General features: G+C 41.0%; 1 pseudogene; it reads left to right on the plus strand.

Annotated features, from left to right (window-relative positions):
- The first annotated feature begins 2,908 nt into the window (after positions 1-2,908).
- LOC127485283 (vomeronasal type-2 receptor 116-like) lies at positions 2,909-13,759 on the plus strand (annotated as a pseudogene).
- The last annotated feature ends 280 nt before the right edge of the window (positions 13,760-14,039 follow it).

The following is a 14,039-nucleotide window of genomic DNA, read 5'->3' on the forward strand; positions in this document are numbered from 1 at the left end:
CTGGTTTAATTCTGTAATTAATACACAGTTATTCTTAAGTGTTGAAAATTAACTGAAATGTGATCCCTGTTAAACATAAGAGTGGGAATAAGAGAGGGAAGAGATGTATAATTTGGGACATGCTCAAGCTGACTTGCCCCAAATGGTAGAGTTAGAAACATACCAGGGGATTCCAATTCAATCCCATCAAGGTGGCGTGTACCAATGCCATCTCACTAGTCCAAGTGATCAATTTCAGTTCACAATTGATCATAATGAAAGGACTAAGAGTCAAAGGGAGCACATAAATAAGTCTATACCTGCTAACACTAACCGATAGAATAAATAAAGGGGAGAGTGATCCAACATGGGAAGGGAGATACTCAGCAGACTCATAGAATGGCAGATGTCCTAAATAGCACTCTGGCCTCAGAATCAGCCCTAAAGGCATTCCGATCTGGCTGAAAAGCCCATGAGAGTATTTCAGGCATGGAAAGCCAAGACACTCTGGCAAAAGATCTCTGTGAGTGAGATCCCAGTGGAAAGAACAGGTCTTCAAAGAAGGAGGTACCTTTCTCTGAAGGGAGGAGAGAACCTCCACTTTGACTATGGCCTTTTCTAAACAAAATAAGAATCGGAGAACTCAGAGGGCTTCCATAGCCTTGGAAACTCATGACTGGAGCATAGGGAGATTACTGATGCCATAGACAGGAGTGTCAATTGGTAAAGTCAACAACAGGAGTCACTGTGCACTTACTCCTCATGTAGGATCTCTGTCCTTAATGTGCTGTGCATTGAGATTTAATGCTATAACGAGTACTCAAACAATATATTTCACTTTGTGCTTCTATGGGGGTGCAAACTGTTGAAATCTTTACATAATGCATACTAAACTGATCCTCTGCAAAAAAAAAAAAAGAAGAAGAAGAAATTATCAACTCCCAACTTGACTCTCACTGGGATTAAACATGACAATAGGTCTGATTTGATTTCATCATCATTTAAAAAAATCATCTATTATTTTTCACTTTATGTTTCTGTGTGGGAGCAAACTGTTGAAATCCTTACTTAATGTATACTAAGCTGATCTTCTGTATATTAAGATAATCAAAAATGAATCTTGATGTGAATGAACGGGGAGAGGGAGTGGGAAAGGGGAGGGTTGTGGGTGGGAGGGACGGTATGTGGGGAAAGCCATTGTAATCCATAAATCGTACTTTGGAAATTTATATTCATTAAATAAAAGTTAAAAAAGTGAAATTATATATTAGTATTAATCCCCACATTGAAACATAAGAATCAATGCAAACCTCCAGTCGCATATACGTTATTAAGAAGTGAGATTTTTCATATGAATGAAATTATGGATGAAATGTATAAATTAGAGAAAGTTCAGAGCAATTTTCAGGAATTCATATTTTTTCACAAAAAAAGGAAAAGAATGTTCAATGTGAAATGTTAAGAAAGTTCAGTGAAGAGGAGAAAGGACAACAAAGTGATATAATTTGAGTTCTTATTACTTAGAAGCCCTAAATCTATTATTTTTACTTGTTGAATTATAAATATAAATAATCACTATATTTAGTGATTATAAAGTGAGTTGAAAGTTTGTTGTTTAAAAGTACAAAAGAAAGAAATAAAGGAAGAGGCAGGAAGGGAAGTGTCATATTCTTAGAATTGTTTCTTTGAAATACACAAAATCAGTTCTCTTCATATTAATAATAAAACAGGAAAAAGAAGAAATCCCAAATCAAATGCTTATTTTCAAAATAAATATAATTTTAAAATATTAATTTATTTATTTGAAAACCAGAGTTACACAGAGAGAAAAGGAGAGGCAGAGAGAGAGTGAGAGAGGTCTTCCAGCTGCTGGTTCACTCCTCAACTGGCTGCAAAGGCCAGAGCTGTGCTCAGCTGAATTCAGGAGACAGGAGATTCCTCTGGGTCTCCCACATGGGTGCCAGGGCCCAAGGACTTGGGTCATCCTCCACTGCCTTTGCAGGCCATAGCAGAGAGCTGGGTTGGAAGAGGAGCAGCTGGGACTTGAACTGGCACCCATATGGAATGTCAGCACTATAGGCAGCGGCTCCACTCACTACACCACAGTGCCGGCCTCCAAAGTAAATATATTTTTTTTTAATTTTTATTTTTATTTTTTAAAATTTTTTTTTGACAGGCAGAGTGGACAGTGAGTATGAGAGACAGAGAGAAAGGTCTTCCTTTGCCATTGGTTCACCCTCCAAAGGCCGCCGCAGCCTGTGTGCTGCGGCCGGTGCACTGCGCTGATCTGATGGCAGGAGCCAGGTACTTATCCTGGTCTCCCATGGGGTGCAGGGCCCAAGTACTTGGGCCATCCTCCACTGCACTCCCTGGCCACAGCTGAGAGCTGGCCTGGAAGAGGGGCAACCGGGATAGAATTCGGTGCCCCGACCGGGACTAGAACCTGGTGTGCTGGTGCCGCAAGGGGGAGGATTAGCCTAGTGAGCCGCGGTGCCGGCTTCAAAGTAAATATAATTTAATGACGCTTCTTTTACAAGATTTGATACATCAGAGCAGAAAATTGCAGAAATGGAACATGAAAAATTAATTCAGGTGAATGCGTTTAGAGGGGATAATATTTAAACAATTGGCAAATCAGTTGCATTTAAACTCTTTCAGAACTAACAGAAAACAAAAATTGCATCTTGATTTCTGTCTCTGAGTAAGATTCAGATTCCATATTGAGGTACATCAAGGCTTGTCTAAAAAGTTCATGAAGAGAAGTGTTTGCATAGGCAGTTTGCTTCTTTCCCACATCTGCACTGAAGAACTCACTCCTTTCCATGAATCTGACCCTCTTCATAGGTGGTTGTGGAAGAACTACCAACATGTCCTGGCCTTTCACTTTGCCATCCAGGAGATCAATAAGAATCCCTGATTATTACCAAACATGTCCCTGGGTTACCAATTCTACAATGGTTTTCCCAGTGATCAGTTCACCTTGTGGAGCACTCTGCACTGGCTCTCAGGACAGGGTATATTTGTCCCTAACTACAACTGCAAAAAACAAGACAAATCAGTCGCCATCATTGCAGGAACCACAGCAACATTTTCTGCTGAAATTGGAACCCTTTTGGAGCTCTACAAAACCCCACAGGTATGTGTGTTCTGAATTTCAGAGAAGAATGTTTAAGTTTTTCCTAACACCATTCTCTCATCTGTGTTGAAAAGGCAATGTAGAAACCAATTATAAGAGAGGGAAGAGATGTGCAATTTGGGACATGCTCAAGCTGACTTACCTCAAACGGTAGAGTTAGAAACATACCAGGGGATTCCAATTCAATCCCATAGAGGTGGCATGTACCAATGCCATCTCACTAGTCCCAGTGATCAATTTCTGTTCACAATTGATCATAATGATAGGACTAAGAACCAAAGGGATCACATTAACAAGACTAGTGTCTGAAAATACTAGCTGATAGAATAAAAAAGGGAGAGAATGATCCAACATGGGAAGTGAGATACACAGCAGACCCATAGAATGGCAGATGTCCTAAACAGCACTCTGGCCTCAGAATCAGCCCTTAAGGCATGCAGAACTGGCTGAAATGCCCATGAGAGTATTTTAGGCATGGAAAGCCAAGACACTCTGGGGGAGGGGGGAACGTAAATGAAAGATCTCCGCAAGTGAGATCCCAGTGGAAAGAATGGGTCATCAAAGAAGGAGGTACCTTTCTCTGAAGGGAGGAGAGAACTTCCACTTTGACCATGGCCTTGTCTAAATATGATCAGTCAGTGAAATCAGGGGGCTTCCATAGCCTTGGCAGGTCATGACAAGAGCCTAGGGTGATTACTGAGGCCATAAACAAGAGTGTCAATTTGTTAAGTCAACAACAGGAGTCACTGTGCACTTACTCCTCATGTAGGATCTTTGCCTTAGTGTGCTGTACATTGAGATTTAATGCTATAACTAGTACTCAAACAGTATTTTTCACTTTATGTTTCTGTGTGGGAGCAAACTGTTGAAATCTTTACTTAATATATGCTAAGCTGATTTTCTGTATATAAAGAGAATCGAAGATGAACCTTGATGTGAATGAAAGGGGAGAGGGAGTGGGAAAGGGGAGGGTTGCGGGTGGGAGGGACGTTATGGGGGGGAAGCCATTGTAATCCATAAGCTGTACTTTGGAAATTTATATTCATTAAATAAAAGTTAAAAAAAAGAAATCCAATACTAAAACCAAAAAAAAAAGAAGCCAAGAATATGTATCCCACCATGATTTTAAGTGGGAAAACCCTGGCCTGTGGAATTATTAACAGAAGGAAGGAGGTAGGAAGAAAGGGAAGGGGCAGTGAATGCTGAGGGTCTCCACTCAGATTCCTACCTAGGGCCAATATATCCATCCCTACCATTGGATTTATTGACTTCATTGTATTCACAGCTCAGTATTTCAAAGGAAATTTTCACGTCACCAAGAAGTGTACTGTCCAAGGTGGCATCCACAGGTGATAATGTAGATGTGGGTATTTAAAAACCTGGACATTTGCTTTTCCTTTGGGACATCACAGAGGACCATGCCTTCCCTAAGTTTGCTAAGAGTGTTCGAGGCTCAGTTCCAGTGAAATGGGTGTTCCTGGACTCCATCATCCAAACCTCCCTCACTCACCTGCACTGAAAGATTCCTTCAGAAGAATCTCACTGAGTGTTCTATTTACAATTCCTGACATCACAGATGGTTTTTCCTAACATTTTGGTTTGAGAGGCAGAAAGAGACATAACAGAGGTCTTCCATTCATTGGTACACTCACTAATGTGCTGGGAGTCTGGCAATTGTAGGCCCCGGGTATAGGAATTCTGTTCAGGTCTTCCATGAGGGTTAGCTATTTCAATTAATCAAGACATTACAGCTGCCTCCCGGGATCTGCATTAGCAAATCAGTGATTTATGTAAGACCCAGTACACACCATCAGCAATACAGGCCCATTACTGCCAAAAAAAAAAAAAAAAAAAGACTTCAGTCACATAAGAGGATTCTAAGCTGGAAAAAATATTTCACCAAAAATCAGAGTGAGTAATTGTGATTTTCATGACAAGTTATGTGATGTTGTGAAAAGAAATGAAATCCAGTGTATCAGGAGATCCATACAAACTTTGTCATGGTTTACATGCCACATGGGTTCTATCCCACATTTGGGTGAGAGAGAGCAGGATATTATCTTGGTGGTATTGCATTCAGAATTGATGCCTTCCCAGTTTGCACTGCAGGACATGAAGAGAAAATAGGGATATGACATATTTTCATGCTATCACCTTTCTTCCAAAGGCTAAGGGCATGAGAAGCATGGTGTTCTCTGTGTGCAGAATAACAGAATTCAGCTATCTCTAGAGCAATCTTTCTTTTTACCCAGTAACATTCTCCTCAAAGGCCTCCCTTGGAGAGAATATCTCAGCCTTACCCCAACAAAGATACTTCACAGTCATGACTACTTTGGCTTTCAGATCACCTATGGCCCTTTTGATCCTCTGCTAAGTGATAAAGACCAGTTTCCCTCACTCTATCAGATGGCCACCAGTGACAGCACTGTGGTCCATGGAATGATCTCCTTGTTGCTGCATTTTGGCTGGACTTGGGTGGCGCTCTTTGTATCTGATGATATGAAAGGAGAGCAGTTCCTTCGGTACTTTGAGGCAGAGATGGTAAAGAAAGGTCTCTGTGTGGCCTTCACACAAAAGCTCCCTGCCACTAAGAGACTGTATGCCTCCACTGATATCACTTTCATGACTGGGATCAGCCTTTCTTCTGCAAATGTGCACATACTCTATGGTGAAGTAAGGAGCCTCATCAATGTGGACTTTGAAGGAGGATACTTTTTAACCGTGGGCAAGGTGTGGATCATGGTAGCAAAGTGGAACATCATTGTGCATGAGACATAGCGTGTACTGCACTCTTTCCATGGAGGCTTCTCATTTTCACCACACAAGGGGGAAATCCCAGGCCTCAAACATTTTCTCAAGACAGTGGACCCTTCCCACTACCCAGAAGATTTTTACTTCACTAAACTCTGGTTTCACATTTTCACCTGCCTACCTTCTGGGTCGCTATGTGGAGAAATAGGAGACTGCCCACCAAACACTTCCTTAGAGTTTTCCCCAGGAGACATCAACATAATGACTCTATCTGACTCTAGCTATTTCATCTACAATGCTGTGTATGCAGTGGCCCATGCCCTCCATAAGATGTTTCTAGAGAAAGTAGAAATGGGATCTCCAGGAGATGCAGCTCAACCTAAGCTTCTCCCTTGGCAGGTAAACCTCCTCCAGAACAGGACAGGCATGAAGCCCTAATATATTTGCACTTTTTTTTTACTGAAGTAGAACTCCATGGTTTTTGTCATATACTGCCAGATAAGGTTTAAAAAGTTAATCAAATTCTCAACTAAGTTTCTATAGGAGAGCTGAGTGGAGAGAAACCCACATGGTATCAATTTTAAGCATTAGTGAGATATAAAATTCTAAGTATAGATAATTTAACACATATAACTCATGTGTTTGTCTTATTTTGGATCTACAAGGACTGCTAGAAATCTTCAATTTTAGAAAAATGTATATCTTTAAAAAACTAGACTTATGTCAAATTTTAAAAGCATTAATATTCTGACTTTTAAGTTTACTTTGTTGAACCCTAGAAGAAGCTCAGGTAAGAACACAACTGGTTACCATCATTAAAATTATCCTTTAGCACACCCATCCATGACAGACCCATGTTTAAGTGCAAAGCTTACCTTCCCTAAAGCCCCAACTAAACCTCCTTCCTGGTCATGGATACAGCAGAGTGCATGCCTAAGCCAGCTAATATAATTTACTGTTTGTATTAAATCACTTCCCATCATTTCTTCAGGCAATGATTGAATAGTTCCCCTCACATGAACCCATGACATGGTGACCACCCAAACCCAACTAAGTCTCTCCTAAGAAGAATCCCTGAGGATTATGAGCCTGAGAAGTGACTGCTTAGTGCATGTACACCACTCAATAACCTGTAACTTGAATTCCATTTCTGGGATTTCTTCAATCTCATTGTCTTCACAATCTAGTATTGAAGTGTTGTGTACTTTTGTGGCCATCATAGTGTCTTCCTTATTCTGTTTCTTGAACTGGTGCATTTGTTGATCATCATTTGTGGAGATACTAGTTGGTTTCTGTGATTTATCACTGTGGTGGCTTTCATCTTTGGACTATGTGTGGATTAATGGAATGTCTGCTTTCAGGGCATCCCTAGAGCTTTGTGGTAGATATGTCCAGGAAGCTCTTTTCAGTGCTCCAGGGTGAGGTTTGTATCTGAGGTGACACACCCAGGTTTGGCATAGTAAATCTCTATCTCTTTCTCTTTTTTTTTTTTTTTTGATCAGATAGGTTTGTTTATGTCTGTTGGTGTAGACTCAGCTGAGCTCCTCTACTCAAAGGAGACCAGTTACTGGGTGCTAGCTCCAGTGTGTATATTATTTGTTTGCTCTGCCATAAGGACCACACAGAGGATCTGTGCAGTCCACAGTGTAAGCTCAGATTCTCCAGCAATGTCCCTGGCCAGCTCACCAGGGAGCCCTGATCATATGGCACCTCCAGCAGTGAGTGCCCAAAGTCTCAGCCACAGGCTGAGTCCTCTTATATGTTTGTCTTGTTTTGGATCAACAGGGACTGCTGGAAATCTTCAGTTTTAGAAAAATGTGTATCTAAAAAAAATAGGCTTATGTCAAATTTTAAAAGCATTAATAATGTGACTTTTAAGATTACTTTGTTGAACTCTAGAAGAAGCTCAGGTAAGAACACAACACAATCCTGCACACAAGCCTCCCACAGTCACAAGCACTCAGCCCCCTGTCCTCACCAGACTCAGGAGTCTCTGCTTGGCTGTTTGCTGGTGCAGCTGTTATGTATGTCCAAGGTTATGCCTGTTCTCTATCAGCTTGTTACAGGACACAGTTGCAGGGTAATTGGAGAGAGAGAAAACATGCCCCCTACTTTGTTTATTTTCCTGTAGTTTGGCAGGTACACTATCCCCCATGGGACTCCAAGCTGGATTCCCTCTAAGCTCTTCCTGCAGCTTTTCACCAGTGGCTTGGTCTCCAGCGGATTGGTCTCACCTCACTCTCCAACACTGGTGCAGAGGCTCTCAGCTGCTGGGGTCCTGAGTTGTGCATGTCCTTACCCTCCACATAGGTCCACTGTGTCCCTCCAATTTGTGTAGAATTTCCTCTGCTGTTTTCTTCCTAACACTTCCCTGAGCCTGCAGTCCTTCTACTTTTTCTTAAACTATGTTCTCCTAGACTACAGCAGCCATCACCCTCCCTTCTCCACCATTTTAATCCCATCTCTAGCACCTAAACTTGAATGCTGTACATTTTACAATTATGTTTGTCCTCTAGCTTCACCCACTCCTGAAGAAAATCCAGTTTAGGAACAGTGCTGGAAGTGACATATCTTTCCATGAAACAAGGCACGATGTGGTACAATATGATATCCAGAATATTGTGAATTTTCCTGTGGGTCTTGGGTTGATGGTCAACATTGGAAAGTTTTTCTCTAAGAGTTCACATGATCCAGCCTTGGTCATCAATGAAGAGATGATAGAATGGCCTATTGCATTCAAAGTGGTATGGATCCCTTTCAATACCACAGGCCTACATAGAGGTCTAAGTAGAATCTTGGGAGTAGATTAATTATGAAGCCTTTATGTAAGCATCAGAGTCTCAGTTCACATCATGGTTTCCAAATACATGGTAATACTTATATATGTAGCTAATCCTTACATGTTCTTATATATACATATATATATAATCCTTATTATATATATATTATAATCCTTATAATATATATATTACAATCCTTATAATATATACATAATCCTTACATATTATATATATATAGGTAATCCTATATATATATATATATATATATATAAATATATGTAGGTTATCCTGTATATAGGTAATATATATTATTGTATTCTTATATATATAGAGAGGTAATCCTTATATAGTCTTAGGTAATGCATGTTGAATGAATGTGCAACTTGGAATAATCTACTGATTTATTTTGAATTTTTTAAAAATTTTATTTATTTGAGAGGTAGAGTTATAGACAGTGAGAGGGAGAGACAGAGAGAAATGTCTTCCATCCAGTGGTTCACTCCCCAAATGGCTGCAATGGCCGTGCTGTGCTGATCTGAAGCCAGGAGCCAGGTGCTTCCATCCAGTCTCCCATATGGGTAAAGGGGTCCAAGGACTTGGGCCATCTTCTACTGCTTTCCCAGGCCACATCAGAGAGCTGTATTGGAAGAAGAACAGCCAGGACTAGAACTAGTGACCATAGGGGATGCCGGTACCAAAGGTGGAGGATTAACCTAATGTGCCACAGCACCAGCCCCTGATTTATTTTTTGAATTTGAACACATATATTTTGTAGATGTTTAGTGAATAGAATGAAGGCTATAAATGAAAAGAAATAGAGAGATTAGTGTATAGACACATAAATCCTAAATATATCTATATATTCTGAAGACCTTAATCACATATGGTGAGGGTCTTTATGTTGTGATGCATGATGAACACAGTGGATTATGGGTTGACTTATCATTCGCCTCTTTGTAGATAGCATTTCCTTTTTTCATTTCACATGCTACTCAGTCTTCCACAATTTATTCTACATAACATCTTGAGATATTGACAATAATTTGTCATGTTTCCAAAATATGATATTTTCTGCATGACCAAATATAACAACAATGCATTGCACCCAAGTGATGTGTTTATCTCTAAAATTGAATGGAAAATATCAGAAATGTACTAAACACAATTATTGTTTCGTAACACATTCTAAACATTTCTATGTTGACCTGAATTTTTCATAGTTACTCTCAGTGGTGTGCCTCCGTATCATGTCTTTTGTTTCTTTTATCTGTGATATAAAATATTCTAATCAACTAAGTATGAGTTCATGGTCAATTTTTTCTCAGACATTCTAGTTTTCAGAATCATTGCCACATAGAAACCCACATTAAACATATTTTGGATATAGTAGTTCAATAAGAGATAAATGGCAGAGGATGTTAGCGGGTGATGTGTGAAATAAAAGTGATTAACTGCATTTGTAATATTTGCTACATGTTGATAAAGTACAATATGACCACAGAAGCTCCACATTAGCTGCCTAGGTAATGATGACTTGGCAGGCATAAGAGGAGACACAGTGGTGACCTTCAACTGAAGGTCACATTTTCTGTTGTGAGGGGTTAAGCATTGAAATTCTATCAATGTGGCCAATAATCAAGATGAATGTTTCTACTTTTTCCTTTCAGACTCCTCAATCTGTGTGTAGCCAGAGCTGTGGCCCAGGATTCAGGAAAGTGCCACAGGAAGGAAGACCTGTCTGCTGCTATACTTGCACTTTTTGCACAGACAGAGACATTTCCAATCAGACAGGTAGAAACCGTATCCATTTCTACTGATATTTCTACTGTCATAATTATACTACTCAGCCAAAAAAAGGAATGAAATCAGGCCGGTGCCGCGGCTCACTAGGCTAATCCTCCACCTAGCAGCGCCAGCACACTGGGTTCTAGTCCCGGTTGGGGCACCGGATTCTGTCCCGGTTGCCCCTCTTCCAGGCCAGCTCTCTGCTGTGGCCAGGGAGTGCAGTGGAGGATGGCCCAGGTGCTTGGGCCCTGCACCCCATGGGAGACCAGGAAAAGCACCTGGCTCCTGGCTCCTGCCATCGGATCAGCGCGGTGCGCCGGCCGCAGTGCGCTGGCTGCAGTGGCCATTGGAGGGTGAACCAATGGCAAAGGAAGACCTTTCTCTCTGTCTCTCTCTCTCACTGTCCACTCTGCCTGTCAAAAAAAAAAAAAAGGAATGAAATCCTGCCATTTGCAACAACAGTGATGCAACTGGAAGCCATTATGCTCAGTGAAATAATCCAGTCCCCAAAAGATAAATATCATCATATGTTTTCTCTGATATTTAGTAGTTAATATAGACTACAAAAAAGCATTGCTTAAGAATGAAACTGACATATTAGGATTTCATTATGTTTTTAGCTCTTTTTTATACCCCTGTGGAACAGTGTGCTGTTTCTACATTTTACTTCTTGAATATTATGGCTAATGGTGCATTAAGTCTGTGGTTATAAAGCAACTGAATTTGTATTATTGTAAAAATTAAAACAAGAAAGGAAGGAAGGAAGGAGGAGTATTCTGGGAGGGAAGGAAGGAGGGAAGTATGGTTACCATCTTAGAGTCGTTTCTATAAAATATATGAAATCTGTTCTCTTTACATTGATAAAAATTTAAAATAAGAATAAATAACCCAAAGTGAATTGTGATTGGGAATGTGATGGGAGAGAGAGTGGGAGGTGGGGGATGGGAGGGTTGCAGGTGAGAGGGAGTAGTTATAGGGGGAAAAAGCCACTGTAATCCAAAAGTTGTACTTTGGAAATTTATATTTATTAATTAAAAGTTAAAAAAAAACAAAAACAAAAACAAAAAATGAAAAAACCAACAATATTTGTAATGAGATTGTAGTGAACCATTGCTATGAATACAAACATTCACTTGTTATCTCCATACATCCATTTTATGATTGCTATGTCTACCACATTATGTGTAGACCGGTTTTTGGTGGCGCTCATCCTTTTGGGCTTAATTGTGCTATTGATTTGACAAGACATCTTATTTTACCCTCCAATTCTGAGAGAGGCAGTCCTAATCTGAGCTCTTCCAATGGGCTGTGCTTAAATCTAGACAATACATGTAAAAAGCATCACCATCAAGCTTAGTTATGCTTCCTTAGATGAGCAAATCCATGTATTTTCATGCATAAATGCAATGTACAGGGACGGTGCAAGTTGATACAGAAATGTTTTATTACTCTTGAACCATATTTAGCATTATGCAGTGTGAAATATGAAGACAATATATAATCATAAAGGATGCAGATTGGCATCATTAAAAAGGGTCTTTGCACAAGATAAACATTTAAGGAATTACCTATGAAAGCCAAATATATCAAATTATGTAAAGTAGACATACACTAATTAGAAAATGCTTCCATTATTCAAAATACTGAGCAGATAATACTTTTTAAAAGATTTATTTTATTTATTTGAAAGACAGAGTTACAGGGTCAAGTAGAGACAGAGAAAGAAGTCTTACATCTGCTGGTTCACTCCCCAGATGGCTGCAATGGCCAGAGCTGCACTGACCTGAAGCCAGGGGCCAGGAGTTTCTACCAGGTCTCCCATGGCAGGTGTGGGGCCCAAGGACTTGGGTCATCTTCTACTGCTACCCCAGACCATAGCAGAGAGCTGGATCAAGGGGCAGCTGGGACTGGAACCGGCACCTGTATGGGGTGCTGGCCAGGGCATTAACTTGCTGAGCCACATCACCGGCCCAATAATACTTTTTATTGCTCAAAAATAATAATTCAATGACCATTAATGCAGCAGTAGAAAGCACTTAATTTTTCACACTTCAGAGAAAGAATAGACTTATCAGGTATAAAGATTATAACAAATAATTTATCAGAGTGATGTGCAACACCCACTAAGTATATGAAACAAGAAACAAAAATAAATTACCATCATATGGGAATTCGTAGCTCATCACATAGGTGCTTGTGTGTGTCCAGATTGTCTCTGAGACAAAAGCTAGGAGCACCTACTGATTCTAGGAAGAGAGCATTCTCCCTGGATTGGGAATGCAGAGTTACCCTAGTGCATCTTGGTATATGATAGAGGCAGTTTGTTCTCAAAGTGGCAGTGCAAAAGTGACGCCTTTCCTGGACAGAAAAAGGCAGCAATTAAGTATCAATCCTGAGTCTCTCTTTTTCCTCAGATGCAGAGCAGTGCACCCCATGTGCAGATCACGAGTAACCAAACATGGAGAGAAACCACTGCCTCCCCAAGCTGGTGACCTTCTTAGCCTTTGAGGAATCCCTGGGGATGGCTCTGGCCTGCATGGCTCTGTGCTTCTCAGTACTCACAGCTGTGGTCCTTTGGGTCTTTGTGAAGCACCGAGACACTCCCATCATCAAGGCCAATAAGAGGACCCTCAGCTACATCCTGCTCATTGCCCTCCTCCTGTGCTTCCTCTGCTCCTTACTCTTCCTTGGCCGTCCCAACACAGCCACCTGCCTCCTGCAACAAATAGCATTTGGACTTGTGTTCACAGTGGCTGTTTCCACTGTGCTGGCCAAGACCATCACTGTGATTCTGGCCTTCAAGTTTACAAAACCTGGAAGAACTATCAGGCAACTGCTGGTATCAGGAGCTTCTAACTCCCTCATTCCCATCTGCTTCCTGATCCAACTGGCTGTCTGTGGCATCTGGCTGGGAATCTCTCCTCCCTTCACTGAGTTAGATGCACACTCTGAGCATGGCCACATCATCCTGGTGTGCAACAAGGGCTCAGTCATTGCCTTCTACTGTGTCCTGGGCTACCTGGGCTCCTTGGCCCTGGCGAGCTTCACCTTGGCTTTCCTAGCCAGGAACCTGCTTGACACATTCAATGAAGCCAAGTTCCTGACCTTCAGCATGCTGGTGTTCTGCAGTGTCTGGGTGACCTTCCTGCCTGTCTACCACAGCACCAAGGGGAAGGTCATGGTGGCTGTGGAGGTCTTCTCCATCTTTGCCTCCAGTGCAGGGCTCCTGGGCTGCATCTTCCTCCCCAAGTGCTACATTATTCTCATAAGGCCTGAAAAGAATTCTTTGAAAGACTTAAAGAAAAGAGCAAGTTCTAAGGGATTCTGAAGATTTCCACTTGCTTTGCTGTCACATATTCAGAGTTTAGGACCGATAATCCAGACTGAAGTGGCATTTAAGATATATGAAGGAAATGAAATTGATTTTTCCTTTAAATACAACTGGTGGGTTGTGTGTTTAGCCTAGTGATCTGAGAGAATGGCATCAGTTTCTGGCTCTGGTTTTTGCTCCTGACCTGGGCTACTGATTCCTAGGGCCCTGGAGGAAGTGGTGAATCTTCATGTAACTTTGTCCTGGCCATCCATGTAAAATTCTTGGGTCTGACTCC

Source organism: Oryctolagus cuniculus, chromosome 16, assembly GCF_051225735.1.
Source record: "Oryctolagus cuniculus isolate XC-2025 breed Fujian yellow rabbit chromosome 16, ASM5122573v1, whole genome shotgun sequence".
NCBI lineage: Eukaryota > Metazoa > Chordata > Mammalia > Lagomorpha > Leporidae > Oryctolagus > Oryctolagus cuniculus.